This window comes from Labrus mixtus, chromosome 21 (assembly GCF_963584025.1).
Source record: "Labrus mixtus chromosome 21, fLabMix1.1, whole genome shotgun sequence".
Classification (NCBI taxonomy): Eukaryota; Metazoa; Chordata; class Actinopteri; order Labriformes; family Labridae; genus Labrus; species Labrus mixtus.
This window is the reverse complement of record NC_083632.1, coordinates 24,011,982-24,029,051: the sequence shown is the minus strand read 5'-3', so window position 1 is coordinate 24,029,051 and position 17,070 is coordinate 24,011,982. Positions and strand designations below refer to the sequence as shown.

Below are 17,070 nucleotides of genomic sequence, written 5' to 3'. Positions count from 1 at the left end.
AACATTATGTCAATTGTCCAAGAGCACTACGATCAGGTGATTGCTGTGGAGCTGGAGAATGTGCCCCCTTACAGCCAGGAGGCCTTGGATAAGGCCGTCCAGTGGGGGAGGGGGAGGTATAGGAGGAAATTCACGTCCTCCTCCGTCTCCACTCTTAGGGACCTCCTAACCAGGGGGCCCCGGAGCAAGGAGGGCCCTCCTGTGCCTCAGCTCTACCCTCTGGACTTTCCTCCAATCTCAACAACCAGCAGGTCCATCCACCACCCACCGTAACCACCCTCGCCCTCCTCTCCTACCTACTCCTACCTGCCCTCCCTCCTCCTGCTCCCCAGTCCTCCCTACTACCTTACCCCCCCCCCCCCCCTCCCCCCTAACCCGAACCCGTGTCGCCCCCCTTCTTCCTCTACCTCCCTTGATTCCTCCTCCCCCTACTACCCCTCCTCTAAACCTAACCTTCGTCGCCCCCCTCCCCCCTCCTCCTCTCTCTACCACCTTACCTCCCCCCTCCCCTAAACCTAACCTTAACCCTGCTCTTAACCCTCCTCTGCCTGCCCCCCTGTCGCCCCCTCCTCCCCTCCCTCCTCACCCCCTTCACACACAGTCAATAACCGCACTGAACAGACACCACCTTACAGCAACATTCTTCTACCCTGCAGTAACACCATCTCATCCTCTCCACTTACAGACACAACACATAACCAGCAGAGGGAGCCAGAGCTGCTTGCCACGAAGCCCTGTGGGAGAAACAGTAACCCAGAGGTGGATAACAACTCAATGATGATGAAGGGAGTAACGAAAGCAAAGCTGAAAACAACCCCAACATCTGAGATATCCACCTCTTTTGCCACCAAGGCCTCTGTGGCAGCACATGGCTCCCCAAGTAGGCCGGAACCACACACACACTCACGCACTCACAGAAAGATACAGGACTGGTCGCTGGAGGTTTAAGTTTAATTGTTTATTTGAATCAGGGACAGTGTACAAAAAAAAACATTCGTCTCAGAAGAGAAGAGATGCTTTGTACCAGATTTAGCTAGCTAGCTAATTTCCATCTGTTGTCCCTGGGCAGATGATGGCAACAGCAAAATACAAATCAACCAGTCACACACACACACACACACACACACACATTTCATAAGAGAGAAGAAAGACATAGAACAATTTACAGACATTAAAACATTATGTATAAGTTTCCCTGAGAGATCAAAAAGGTTGTCGAAATGACACATTAATGCTGACAAGACTGGTTCCTTAAAATCCATTTTTTGACTTCCCGGGTGAAAGTGCAGAAGTTTGTGCAAAGTTTAAGACTAGTTGGAAGATTATTCCATTCTTTAATGGCTCTAAAAGAAAAAACAGACAGCGCTAAAGCGGAGCCACGTTTAGGAATACTGCAATCTCCGTTAGAGGCAGACCTTGAAGATCTGCTTATCAGCTCAGAGCGAAGTTTCACAAAGCTTTTCAATGGTGGGAAAGCAGCATCATGGATTATTTTGTACACTAAGCGGACATCGGTATAAAAAATTAAATTGTCAAAGCTTAGAATGTTATATTTATCAAGAATATCACAATGATGATACTGTTGTGGTTTCCTGTCCAGAATTTTAAGGGCTTGTTTATGAAGTGACCTTATGGGTTTTAAAGAGCCCATATTATGCCCTTTTTGGGGTTCGTATATTTAATCTATGTACCTACTTTTGTACATTCACAATAGCTAAAGTTCGAAAAAAGTGTCTGTTTTCATGTACTGCTCCTCCTTGCTCCCTCTACGCTCTGAGTCCGTCAGCTACGCTCTGCTGAGCCCCCACTGTTAGACCCCACGTGGGCCAAGTCTGCTCTGATTGGTCTGCCAATCCGCTCTGTCGTTATTGGTCAGTTGCTCAGCACGGTTCTCGGAAATGTTCCGCCTCTTTTACCATATTGGGAATGCAGCCACTGGCTCCGTCCGAGGGGAGCATAAACATTAGCACCTTAGCACTACTGTGCTACCACAGGCTATGGCATATCGTGGGCGTGCTACAGAAGTTAACGGGCGTGCATCATGAGCTGCAGGGCTTGCCACAACGAGTCAATGGGCTTAGATCAGTGATCTCACACTGACAATGACGTCGGACTGACAAATTTTTATCGAGGGGGGCTAGAACCGAGCGTTACATGCGGCTAATGCTACAGCTAACAGGAGGACGTAGGAGAAGCTGTGTTTCCGTGGACTTTGAATTTTTGCAAATAGATGTGCCTAAACATGCACAGGACACTTGGAAAACACACTAAAGAGCATATAAAACCAGAAAAAGCATAATATGGGACCTTTAAGATAGTCTTGTTTGCTTGAGACCAACATGATATACAGTAATGAAAGTGAGAAAAAATCATAGCATTCAAATACATTTTAGACGCTTCGACTGTAAGTAAGTTCCTGATATGTCTAAAGTTGGCTATGTTATATTTAACTTCATGGCACATCTTTTTAATATGACTTTTAAAAGTAAGGTTGTGGTCTAGTGTAACACCCAAGTATTTAAACTCATCAACCTTTTTTATCATTTGCCCACCTACAATAATATTTGGAAAAACCATATTTTTGTGTTTATTCACAAAATACATGACCACAGTTTTGTCAGTATTAAGAGTCAGACATGAATAACGTAACCATTCTATGACTTGTTCCATTGCTAATGACAGTTTGGCAGCTACTTATTCAGGGTCTTTCCCACATGCATATAGGACCGTGTCATCTGCATACATCAAGGTCCCCACATCATCACACACAGATGGGAGATCATTGATGTATGCACTAAACAACAGCGGTCCTAAGATGGAACCTTGTGGCACTCCCATAACGCAGGCTTTTAGTGATGATATTTTATAATTTATCCGTACGCACTGGGAGCGACCAAGTAGGTAAGACTAAATCCAATTAACAACATTAGCAGAGAGTTTAAATTTAGACAATTTGGAGATGAATACTGAATGATTAACTATATCGAAAGCCTTGCGCAGGTCGAGAAATACAGCACCCACCACCCCTCCTTTATCAAGGCTACCTTTAATGACTTAAAGGAAGTAGCAACATGCCGTTTCAGTGGAATGGTTTGCTTGAAACCCAAATTGCATAGGGTGCAGTAGATTTTCAATATTAAGATGGGCTACCAGTTGTTCAGCAACAACCTTTTCAATAACTTTTGAAATGGCAGGCAATATACTGATGGGACGATAGGTGCTCACTTCCTGTTTGTCCCCGTAGAAAAACCGTATAAATTCCCCAAGTGTCCTTTGCTTTCGAATTAGATAATGATGATAATATTTTGTTTACCTTTGCCTCATCTACATATTTAAAATGCAGAGCATTTGCTTCGTTTGTTAAAACAGTGGGTAGCTGGAATTCATTGGAATTGCTCCCCAATTCTAAAACAGACTCAAGAAAATACTCATTAAAACCATTTGCAACAGCTAGACTGTCATCCTGTATAATCCCATTTAATTTAAGCTCTATAGGTCCACTCTTGGAGCGAGCTTTTCCTGGTGAGAAAAAGTGGCGTTTCCCCAGAAAGTATTAGGGAAGGTGAGACCACAGCACCTGCCAGGCCGTGGCAGACACCTGCCGCCATCTTTTTCCTATAGCTATAACACCATTAGACAGCAGCTGATCGTTCTCTAGTAACTGAAGAGTTGTTCCGGAAGAAGACTCTCATTATAGGTGACTCCAACCTCTCCCGGATCCCTCCTTTCACAGACCCAACTTCCATCACATCACACAGGTAATACTATCAGTCGGACTTAACAACTGCCTTTCAGAACACGACCCCACCACACAACTCAAACAGCTACAGACTATGTGGAGGACCAGCCAGACCACCTTCCCCAACGCCACCATTTACATCCCCATCATAAACTTCTCACCCAGACTGGACAAATACAAACAGACACTACTGACAAAACTCAACGAAACAATAGCCTCCAAATACAGCTTCATACCCGAAATAAACCTACTACTCTTCCAGACAGACAAGGACCACATACATTGGACTGCAGACACGGCCGGGATGTTGTTCAGGTACTGGAAACAGCAATTAAACTTATAACTGGGGACAACTGTTTTCACAACTCTCCACCAGTCCAACATCACTAACCTCTGTTTTCTCCCTCACAGCCGTACAAGAGATATTAGAAAAAGGTCTCACCTTCATCCCCACACCAACCCACCCACCCGACCGGAGCTCAGAGGGGACCTACACACCTTCCACAGGAGGCTTAAGTTAAGGGATCACTTCCAGGGGGAGCAGAGGCGGGAGCCTGTGCTGTTCACTGGACCGTCCCACTGGTCACCAAACACAGACATACTTTCACCTGCCATTTCTCAACTCATCCATAAAAACAACCTCGTACTCACACATTGGCGCCCCCTGCCACACAGAACGCACAACATTAGTCAAGAACCTAAACGCATCATCAGAACATTGGGTAATCACAAACACATAGTTATTAAGCCAGCAGATAAGGGGGGTCAAATAGTTATTCAGGATAGGTACAGTTATATCTTAGAAGCACACAGACAGTTAAATAACAGCACATATTATAAAACACAGAGACACAGACACTAGTTAGAGAGATTACAGAGACACTCTACAGACAAAAATTCATCAACTTCAAACAAAAATAATATTTGGACGGTCCCAGTGAGCCCAGGCCCCGCCTCTTCTATCTGCTCCCTAAAATCCACAAGCCTCCTGAGACCTGGACGGTCCCCTCTGTTGTTCCGGTCGGCTGCCCCATCGTCAGTGACTGCAATTCAGAAACCTACACAATAACAGAATACATAGACCACTTTATCATCCCACTCGCCAAACTTCACCTCAGTTACATCAAGGACACTTACCATTTTGTTAATAAAATCAAACACCTGCAGGTACCCGGTCACACATTCCTCTTCTCCATAGACATAGATTCACTTTACACTAATATAGAAACACCACTTGGCCTAGCTGCCATACAACACATATTCAATAAACACCCAGACCCATCCAGACCCGACAGCCACATTTTACAGTTATTACAGATCACCCTCACCCATAGCAACTTCATGTTCAACAGTCAGCACTATCTCCAGCTGTGCGGCTGTGTGATGGGCCGGAAATATGCCCCAGCATATGCCGACATCTACCTGGCCCACTGGGAGGAAACGGCTTTCACCAAACTCCCCATCAAACCCCTCCTGTATTTCCGGTACCTGGACGACATCTTCAGCCTATGGGACGGCACACAACAGGACTTTCTGACTTTTCTGGACATTCTCAACTCACAGCACCCTAAAATAAAACTCAAACACAACATACAAACATCTGCAGTCGAGTTCTTGGACACCTGTCTGGAGGCCACCAGCACCCTCTTTAATGCGCTGAGGCCCGGGGTTTACTCGAGGCGCTTCTTCAGAACCATTAGGGCGGAGGTCAGCCGGACCTTTAACGACAGGTACAACAACCCGAGCGCCCGGCTGTCCGGTCCTACTCTCGTCCCCATGATGACCACCTACTCTGAGAGTTTAAAGAGTTTTTTAACAACTCTCAAAAACAATTTTGAGGGGGCAAGGGAGGGCTGTGACGTGCTGGGCGACTGTTGGCTAATCTCCGCCTACCGCAGAAACAAAAACTTAAAAGAGATTCTTGTTCACACAAACCTAGATAGAGATGAACAGAATGGGGAAGCGTCTCGAGGCTCAGACTTTAGTTTTATCTGTCTCCCCCACTTTTTTAACCTTGAAACCTGGTACAACTAATGCAGTCTATGCTATCAGATGTAAGGCCTGCCACAGACTGTGGGGGAGACCAGGAACGACATAACAGCCAGAATATAGCAGCACTTTTACAAAATGAACAGCGGGAATGGGACCAGTGTAACTTCAGTCTTTTCTGACTTTGCTTAACTCAAAAGACTTAAGACTTGGCATTCACTAAAAGAGTGGAGGATGCTAAGGACCTAATGTTCAAAAGTCTGCAGTGAAGTTTCAGATTTTTTTGCAAAATCATATTCGTAGTTTTAATTCTAATGAGATTTTGACGATTCACGCCTTTTTTTTCTACGTTTGGATGTTTGGAAAACGGGTCTGGGCCGGGGGACAGACACAGTACCTATAGTATAATTACATTTAGATTCAGAATTACAGCTATAGTGACTGGGAGACAGATCTAAGGGAGGCGCAGAGAAGCGTGTAAGACTGCAGCTCTGCCTCCTGGTCTGAACTCTGTGTTTTTGTAAAGGTTTTGGACTAATAACCTCTGCTATGTTTCTAGATAATAGAGCTGCACCGTCCAAAGTGGGATGGATGCCGTCTCTAGCTAGCAGAGCAGGTTTTCCCCAAAAAGACTGCCAGTTATCTATGAAACCCACATCGTTTGCTAGACACCACCTCGACAGCCAGCGATTGTATCAACTCTACCTTTAGTCTTTGTCAACCATTGAAAATACAGCTAACTGCTAAGCTAGGCTAAGAGTAGGTAGCTAAAATAAACAAAACTGTGAAGCAGGTTTGTCGCTAGAGAGAAAGAGTGCTTTTCAATTACTTCTGTTTGTCTGAACATACAGTGTGTTGGAAACAACAGTGGTAAGAATCTAGGCAAAATTAACAATTAAGCTTTTAGCTCTAACAATCAGCACTGAACAACACAGTACAACAGAGAACAGAACAGGAAATGATGCAATACGCTCACCCGTAGTACGTAGCACGTTGCATACTGAGCTCGCATTAAATCCTGCCACCGGCTCCCGGTGACGGGATTCACAATGTTGGGGTTCCTAACCCTGACTCTAACCCTACCCTACCCTGGTCTGGATGAACGATTTTGGACAAAACACTTTTTCCTGGCTCAGAATGGGCCTTTGGGGGGTGACTATATGCGCTGTAGTAAACGTTGGACCCGTGTATTACAGTATAGTCTGAGTCTGTATTACCTTATTTGACAGAAATCTGTGCATTTCCTATTATTTCTGAACATTTTATAAATAATAGTATCATTATGATTAAGTTATTGAAACCCAAATTAAATCTGGTAAAGATTTTTGTTTTGCAACAGTGAAACAGGGGAGGATCTTGCTCTTTTGCTTTAAAGAGTAACTAAACCCTAAAACCACTTTTTTCAACTATAAACCTCTGTATTTGAGTGTTAAGTAGTGTTATGGATCAATTCAAGTCCCAATCTCGACATGAAATTCCCAATATTGTGTTAGAATGGGGAGTCAAGTGTATGTGTGTATTTGTGTGTGTGGGGGCAAACATTGTATCATGTTGCGGCTGATAACCTCGCGAAGGAGTGAGTGGGCGAGTTTACCCGCCCCCCTCCCTCTCGAAGTTGATACATTGACATTGAAAGCTTCGTGACTCTGATTTAGTGATGGGAAAAGCAGTTCTTTTCAGTGTACTGAATCAGTAGAATCAGTTCAGTAAAGTGATTCGTTCAAAAGATTCGTTCACCGAATCATTCAGTACTTCTCCGCAGCTCTGCCTGCGAATCAGAATTTAATAAGCTGAAACACGGCCGACCGTTTAGTTCTGCTCGCGATCGTACTGAGAACAGCCGGTGGTGAATAATAAGCCAATGAGCTGAGAATTTAGTTGGATAAAGCTACAGTTTGCAAATTGAAAGCTGCTAAAACAATCACATTTATTTTCCCCGACTGTTCTGTTCAATACGTTCAGTACGTTCAGTACACGAATCACTCACTGACTGACTGACTGAGAGGAAGAGAGTGACTCGGAGGCGGAGCTCTCGTTCAGTACGTTCAGTGAACGAATCACTCACTGAGCATCAGTCAGGGCGCGATCACACTGGTCATCTGTACCGTGCTGTACCCAAGCACGATTGCCCCCCCGCTGCGCCATTCCCACGCTGGCCGGCCCGGCCGGCGGTCACACTACACAGGACTAACCGTGCCTAAACATGATTACCTCTTATAATGTCGTAATACAACACATGCACGCTTTATGTTATTATGAAGCGTGCTCAGTTTACAAACAGGCAGACGAGAGAGAGAGAGAGAGAGAGAAAAAGAGACGCGCAGTCGAGTCCGCGTCTGCACATCAGAGAAAAACACAGAGCATGACAACTACTTTACTGACTTTGCAGCTTATTTTAAACCATTTTAATCAGACACAGCCATAAATAAATAAAAAAATAGTCAATGATTCGTACACTGAACGACTTACTAGTACAATGAACAAGAGCCCTGGGTCTCAATTCTCTCGAAGTTGAGGAAGCACGGCACTAAATATTTTAATAACAATTAGTGCCTGTTAAAGCAGCTTTCAGTTTGCAAACATTATCATGAATGACAATTAATTTAACTTAATATAGGCTACATGTCAGCAGAAAATATGCATGGCAACGAAGATATTCTATGGCATAAAAGTTATATTTTAAATTATATACGCAGGGCAAAAAAATGATAAAAAAATAATAATATTAAAAAAATAATAATGGGCTTAGGCTACTTTATGAGTCTATCTCTCCCTCTCAGTCAGTCATTCGTTCACTGAACGTACTGAACGGGAGCTCCGCCTCCGAGTCACTCTCTTCCTCTCAGTTTGTTCAGTGAACGAAACACTGACTGAACGTGAACAAGCGAGACTGCGAGTCACCAGCCTCAGTCACACACACACACACTGTACTGACTGAAACACGATCGTTAGTGGATGTTAAAACAGTCAGCTGAGTGAAATTACGTTGGATATAAAAGCTGTTTGCAAACTGACAGCAGCTATAAAAAGCACATACATTTTCGCGACACCTAAATGTTAAATAATATATTTGCTACTTCCTCAATTTTCAAGACATGAGAGGGAGAAGTAGGGCCGGGCTTAAGTGACACAGAGCTCCCGACCGACTCCGTCCTGTTGGTTCAGTCAGTACGTATCACTGACATGAAAGGGAGAGGGAGGGCGGACTTTGAGCGACTCTTACGATCTAGAGAGAGAGACATGAGACGGGAGCAGTGGTCGCGCACTGTAGCTGTTCCCACTCAACGTTCTTGAAGCCAAAATATGCCGCTTAGGGGCGCTTCCATCTTGCGATTTTGACGTCATTTGGAGCCAGAGTCTGCGCAGTAGGGTCCGGCGGGAGGAGCCCTGGTAAAACGCCCCGCCTATTTAGCGTACTGCCCTGATGACTTACGCCGAAAGCGCTCCGCCGGTCTACGAGTCTTATGAAGAAATGTGTAAGTACAACAAACCACCGTGTTCAAAGTCTAATATTTAAACACACTGTGTTTTAAAAAATCCCGCTATTTTGATCATTATTGAAAATACGTGGGCTGCTGGGTCCTCTGTTTTTAACGAAATCGTTCTATATTTAAGCTAGGTTAGCACCACAGACCGTAGACTACAGGTGGTAAGATATGTTGTATCTTGTTAGAAACTGATAGTCTGCAATGTGATTCATGTCTGCTTTTCTAATATATTTAAATGAACAGTAAATCAATTGTTTTTTGTATCTTCATTTAGGCAAAGAAGAGATAAAAGCAGCTGGTCTGACATCTTCCACAGAGGTGAAGTGTAAGTTAAAATCATCTGTTAAAAGTTATATATCCTGTGATTTTTATTTAAGTTTCATAAGAGGATTGTAAAAACAAGCTATTGTTAACAATACAGTCTTCTAAAATTAAATAAAAATCACAGAGTCATACACCAGCTAAATGTTAAATAGAAAGGTGATGTTTTCTTTTCCATTTTACAATCAACAGAACCTAAAAATGACTAATTTCAACCTTCATCTGCACACCTGTTACAGAGGTCAGGCTGGGGTCACAGTTTGAAGGAACCTCCTCCTTCTTTCACCTGTGCCAGACGCCCTGCTCATCCACTGTGGTAGAAATGACCTTACACCAGCAGCTCTCCCAGATGAAGAGTCCTCTCTGCCATCACCGATGCTGATCAACGTCTGCACAACTGAAGAAGGTGGACAGAGTCTGGAGCTTTGTGACAGTGAACAGTGAGAAGGTGGACAGAGTCTGGTGCTTTGTGACAGTGAACAGTGAGAAGGTGGACAGAGTCTGGTGCTTTGTGACAGTGAACAGTGAGAAGGTGGACAGAGTCTGGTGCTTTGTGACAGTGAACAGTGAGAAGGCTACCACAGTCATCCTCAGATAAAACACAGAGATCCTGGTCAATATTCAATGGTGCTATTTTTCTTTCCATGATGTTGCCCTGTGTTTGAAAGGCCAAATGCTGGAGGGTTGTGTTGGATTTGATTTTTCCATCATATTTTAACAGTCAAACAATCATCCAGGATTTCTATACTTTATTTGATTTTTATTTGGATTTCTTTGTTAAATTATTTTTTATACTTTCTCCTATGTCCCAGCAGTTCGACCTGTTGGTCTCCCTTACTTATTTTCCACATGGTTAATGAAGCCAGAGGTTGTTTATTGAAGTTTATTTTTTTCATAAAATGTTTAAATAAACTTTTTTTAAATCTGAATTGACTGTCTCTGATTAACTGGAGCACTACAAAATGTTGGTCACAGTAAAATAATTTAGCAGTTAAGTTTATAGCTCACATTTGAAAAGGCCTTGAACTGACATTAATTTCTTCTTGACCAACAACAGCTAAGACAACAGCAAAGCTAACAGACGAGCTCAGCTTGTCACCTTCGGTCTCGTCTGAGATAAATGGCCTTCAAACTTATTTAATATTAAACATTTAAAGCCAATAAGCATAGCAAGATACACATGAGATTCCATTTCCATTTATTCAATCACGGACTTGTCAAACAGTCTGGCATTTTGTGCTGCTGTTTTCAAGAGTTAATAACTGAAGAGAAGAAGACCATCGAGAGAGGACAGGAAACGCTCAGGGGACGAGTCCTCCATGTTGTCAGTGGTTGTTGATGGATCTGAATCTGAGGGCATCTTCTGTAATAAAGAAAAACAATCATGGAGTTAAATGTAAAGTATAATGAATTTTACTGTGATGTTTATGCCTCAGACCTGAAATCAGATCTGTCCTGAGGTTCTGGTAAACTTCAGCTTCTAAAGTTTGTTTTAAAGACAGGATAACTATTTAAGAGGAAAAATAAAATATATCATAAGACATGATGAATCCATTAATATGATCAGCTTTATGAATTTATGTTTTAAGACAAAAGTGTTCCTGCCACTTTCTATTGAAGATTATTTTAAACTGTCATCACATGAACCAGCCTGATAAATTAAACTAATGTTAAATATTCTCATATAATCAGACAGCCAATTTGTGTGCAGAACCTCACCGGAGATGGAATCAGAGTCTGGACTGCTGTTTCCTTTGAGCACTGATTTCCTTGAAGACAGAAAGAAGAACAATTTAAACATGAACTAGACTTCTTGCAGAACCATAGAGGCTGTTAAAATCTTCTGCTAGTCTTCCTTAAATTTTAAGAAGGATTATAAATTGTCACTAAAATGACTTTGATGCTGATAGTGGTTACAATAACACAGTCCAATCATATGAGAGATAATTTTACCTTTGAGTCCTATGTGAAGGCGTTCTCTTCAGAATCAGCACTGCAAAGACAAGATGATGGCGTCCACCTTCACAACGTGCTGCTTCAGTCTGGCTGCATCATGGTCACCTACAGGAACACCACAGAAATGCAATCAAAGTACTTCACTTTATTTATCAGAGGATGTACTGTATGCAAAGTAGATTTTTTTTTAGCTGTAATTCCTCAAAAAGATTTGAGACTGCTTTGTTATTTGAGAGCACAGATTGTTTCTTTTCCCTTCTCTCTGTTTGCCTGTACATGACCTTTTAGTGCTATAAAAGATGCTACAGTAAATCCTGGATCAGCTGTGTGGATGGTGTGACTGTGTGGTAAAGCTTTATTAAAGTTGTCACGCACATACTCATATGCCTTTGGAGAGTAAAAGTACAGTGTGGTGGCAAACTGCTTATAAAATATAAAATAGTATTTTATTGGTGAGGTGCCCCAATCCAAACGTCCTACAGAGTAGCAGCAGCGGGCTGTAGAGGGAGGAGACGAGCGCATTATGGAGAGGAGCGCACCAGAGGGGGGCGAGCTGGGGGAGAGACGTGAGACCCGAGAAAAAGGAAATCCCTGTTTAAAATATAATGTTGGTGAGAAGAGGGAAATAGGAAGACATAAATGTCAATGTTGAAATTCTTTTGAATGCAGAGGCTGTGGATGTTCAGTTTTCTTTGGCTATAAAAAGGCAACAATAGCCTGTAGTTTAATCATGGTGTTTCTCTTCGTTAACGATTATTGAAGCAAAATAAAAAATAAATGCATGACATTTAAAACATATTAACATGTGTGGGGAAAAACGCGATCTTTATGTCTTCTTTTATTGTACCTATGTCTCCTCCTAACTACAATAACAGCAGCATGTTGTGTGTAACACTGGTCTCCTGTATTAACACCTTCCTTTCAAAGGTGTTAAATACAGACACCGTCACAATCACCGCAATTTTTGTCAGGTTTTGTCAATTTTAGTACAAATTCTCAATGAGCGTCATTAAATTTACAATATGATCAACTTGTGACTGTTGAATTAGTGTGTGGAAGACAATGCAGAATATTTATCACGTTTAAGCAGCATGATGCTCGGTTAATATTACATTACACCACCGCAGGTTGTTGATGTTTGCTTTCACGTTTCGGTTAGTCTCTTAAATCAGTAACAATTATATTAAATCAGAGCTTACCTTTAGTTTTATCTGGATCTTAAATCAGTAACAGTTATATTAAATCAGAGCTTACCTTTAGTTTTATCTGGATACATAGAGAAATATTCTACCCTCGTATATAGTACTATGAATTTCAGCCTGCACGGTGAAAGTAAAACCAGTTACTCTCGGTATAGCCCACTTATCACTCAGACTGTAAACATGTACACATTAGTAATGATGCAGGCCAGATTACAATTATTTGGTTTTGTTTTTGCCCTAGATACTTTTTTGAGACCTTACCAGACGTATTTATTTTTGCTGTAAAATAACTGTACAGTCAATGAACCGCATCTATGAGCGGATTTTATATTACGATTCTTGGTTTTAAATACAATTTAAATCACAATAATGATATAACAATATCAAGAAACATAGCATGTCAGTTATTAGGTTTGCTCATTTTAAAAAATAAAATAAAAAGATAAATCATGCCGGATAAGTAACCTAGCTTTACAACATTTCAGCTAACCTTAGACTGCTTATGTGTTAGCTAGCTAGATAACGACTTTAACCAACCAATGACACATAAATCACACTTTTTTACTTACCGAAAAAACTGCAAAGATCCCTTAGCTCCCACAGGTCGGTTAGAACAGTTTACTGCAGAACAACTCATTTTGCCAGCTCAAAAAAGACGAAAAAAACTGAACGGAAAAATTCAATGGCGTCTCAGCTTTCCTTCACTACGTAACTTTTGTTATTCACAAAGAGAGGTACGCAAGATCGGCGGCTGTCAATCATCGTCAAATATGACATAAAATCCAGTTTTTCAACCTCAAATAACTTATTTAAAACAAACTTCACAGAAAAATGAGCACTTGAACACAATGTAGGGTGATAATAACTAATGATCACAGCAGAGTTTAGGTTTGGAAAAAAATTATGTGACGAGTATTTTAGCTTTAGTTTGACCCACATCCCATCTGTTTTCATTGAGGAGGCGGGGTTTATGACCTATACTGCAGCCAGTCAGCAGGGGGAGCTCTAAAAATAAAAGCTTCACTAGACCGGGGACCTTGTCCCGTCCATTATTTTTACAGTCTATGGACGGGAGAGAGGAGAGCGCAACTGAAGTTGAGAAATGAACGACTCTTTTCAGTAAGTGATTCAGTTCAGTTTGTTTACCCAGATGATTCGTTCGTTTTGAACAAATCGTTCACTAACGACACATCACTACTCTGATTTCTCCTGCTTATTCTGCTCTGGTCCCCGGCATCATAACGTGCCTCTCGCACACACCTGCCGAACACACACACTCGCCTCGTTCTCTCCCTCTCCTCACTCGCTCTCCCCACCCCCAGCCCTGAGCCTGAGCCTGAGCCACTGTGTGTGTGGGGCAAACATTGTATCATGTTGCGGCTGATAACGGCGCTAAGGAGTGAGTGGGCGAGTTTACCCCCCTGGCCCCCTCCCTCTCCAAGTTGATACATTGACATTCTAAATGCATTTTTTGAAATTCCAGGGTCGAGCACTACAGCTGAAAATATGGGGTTTAATTACCCTTTAAATTGTGTTTTAGTTTTACATACACATTTGTTTAAAGAGCATATTGCAGGTTGAAGACACCAGTTAAGCAATTATAGGAAAATAACTTAAAAATAATATTGTGAAAGAAATTCCGAAATTAATAAACCACAGGGTCTCCTGGAGACATTTTAGTGCGTTTGCATTTACTTCCGCATTAAAAACTGGCATTCGAACGTGACGTCACATGGGTGAGTCCCGCTGATTCTGCCTCTGTTTAACATTAATAAACATGGATCCGACTGTCACTCCTGCCAATGAATAGGAAGAAAATGTATATTCCTATGCATATGATGGTCCACAGGCTTATAGTTATGAACCTGTTAGGCAAGATAGAGAGCAGGAACAGGGCAGGATTAGGAGGAATAACGGCCAAATGAGAGAAGTTGTGGTGTGAGAGGAGAACCGGGCTGTGTCCTGGTGAGTGACCGGTGTTAGCTAGCTATATTAATGCCGTGTTCACATCACAACATATGTAAAGTTTATAATCTGATACAATAACTTCAAAAATAAGTAGTAGTTAGTGTAAGTGCTGATCATTAACCTTTCATTTGTATGGGATTGCCTTGTAAAAACGGCAGATCTGTACGTTTTACAGTGGCACTGCGTTGTGTGTGAGAGAGTTAGAGACGTAGGGCCGATTTACAGCCTGTGTAAATGCAGCACCGGTGTCTTTAGGCTATATTTTACTCCTGTTGTTTAAATAATAAATTAATGTAATAAAGTCTATGGTGCAGTAGGCTGTTCCTTATTAAGAATAGAGTACTTCACAGCGCAACTCCACTGAACTTAATCCACACACACAGGATGCACAACAGTGCAAATACTCCACAGTGTAATATCAATGCATTTGCTGATACAATCAAATTGCGTTTTAATTTGGTAGAGGGCTGAGAGATGAAAAGCTTTTGTTTGTGTTTGTTTACCACCACTCCTTTGTGCGTGTTCTGTGATACACACAGAAACACATGCAGAAGCACACACACTCAAACGCACTCTTGCAACAAAGAGTTGGATTTATAATAAATCGTATGACTACAAGTATTAATACATAGCCTACTGTCCAGTATATTACGCACACATTAGAGAATGTCTGCGTGTCTGGAGATTGAAATCATTAATGAGGAAATGCTTTTGTGCCTCATGCTGAAATAATCAACGTGTCTGTTCGATCGTTTCAGAGGTTGTGGGAATAATTCAGCTAAATATAACTAAAATCCGCCATCAACATATTTCATACAGTATCCTGAGTGTTCTGTATTCAGTGACACAAAGCAGAGAAGTTAAATGAGCCAGACAGAGTTCAGGCTATGTCAGAATAAAAACTGAAATCTGCCGTGTAAATACCAACAAACTAGCCTGCTAGCGCATCTGACTCTTAAAGGGAATGAGAGCTGACACTCTGATGTGTTTAATGTACACTCAAAACACACTATGTACAATAAAGCCACATAATCTATCCGCTCTGCATCTCTGCGAGATGGTGCGCCGCGTAAAATCCAAAATATAGTCGGACATGCCCCAAATCGCCGTGCGCCACACGCTTTAGAACAACGCGCTTTTAAAAGACAGAGAGGGAGAGGGATAACAGTTTCCTGTAACTTATGTTTGGTAGGTGCTTGTGAGGGAAATGTCAGCCCATGGCTTCAGCTGTGGAGAGTCTGTGCTGCAGAGAGGCGGATGCCTTCTGGGCGTGGGTGGAGAACCTTACCCCCAGACCAGACATAACATGCCTGACACAGCACCCAGGTTTTGAGGTTTGCTGTCTGCGTCCCTTTGTCCTGCAGATAGCATACATGACCTTCAGGCAGGAGCATGATCCCCTTCAGGCCAGTAAACATGAGAATGTGTAGGGCAGAAACAATCTGCAATTCTGATGACTTTTATTATTTTATAAATGTAAATTAGCTTTCATTGCTCAAAGCGTGTAGATACAAGTTGAAGACATTACTACAACTCAGACTGTTTTCCGATACTTTAATTAAACACAGTATTCCCATATCTATTACAGTTTTTAATAAATTTTTGATTGTGTAAATAATAGGACTATCAAGTTTAATTGTAAATATTTTGCACATTACCTTCCTTGGTTGTGTCTGCCATCAGGAGACAGTGTCCAGAAGAGGGGGGGGATTTATAAAGTCATCATTTGGAGGACAATTAGAAAAATAAATAAACACAATCACAGTGTCTTACCAGTTGAAATCTTTTTTAAAGCTAAGCTGTCGTGACCCGGTTCAGGAAGTCACAATAAAAATGGGAGACAACACCAAGTTAAAGTTTAAATAATTCTTTATTAAACCAGACTAAACCAAATCAAATATTTACAATATGATGTGTGGAAGTCAGTAAAGTCAGTAGTGTGTGATGTGCATGAGTGGAGTAAGTGTGTGTGTAGGTGTTTTGAAATGCAAACATAGCAAAAGGTAACTTAGTCTAACATTCTCAAACAAATGAAGTATACCTGTGGAGAAGGTCAGATAAGAGAGAGCAGAGAGAGAGTGTGTGTGTGAGACTGCAGGAGCTGAAAAGTGGATGGCCCCACTCAGTTGTAGGTTATATGCAGGCATGTTTTGGTGCAGCATTGGCTGGTTCTGCCAAAACCGCCCCCACCCACAGATAAACATGAAAAGCAGAAAAAACACAACTTTAAACAAAACTTTAGTTCACACAGTGAGTTGATTAAAAGAAATGAAATGATCCTAATTCTATCAAAAACATAGAAATTGACATGATGTTGTTCAAAAGAGATTACGCATATTTGGAGGCATATTTATGAGACAGCATAAAATCCAATGTTCTCTAATGAAACAGCTTTGACAAAAAAAAG

General features: G+C 41.8%; 2 long non-coding RNA genes across 2 annotated transcripts; one reads left to right on the top strand and one right to left on the bottom strand.

The window, feature by feature from the left end:
* Positions 1-9,243: 9,243 nt before the first annotated feature.
* Positions 9,244-10,926, top strand: LOC132955730 (uncharacterized). The gene is made up of 2 exons (XR_009665948.1): positions 9,244-9,541; positions 9,730-10,926. It is a non-coding gene; the product is annotated as an uncharacterized LOC132955730 (long non-coding RNA).
* LOC132955729 (uncharacterized) lies at positions 10,719-13,768 on the bottom strand. The gene is made up of 3 exons (XR_009665947.1): positions 11,491-13,768; positions 11,257-11,306; positions 10,719-10,900 (listed from the first exon to the last, which is right to left on the bottom strand). It is a non-coding gene; the product is annotated as an uncharacterized LOC132955729 (long non-coding RNA).
* Between the last annotated feature and the right edge of the window lie 3,302 nt (positions 13,769-17,070).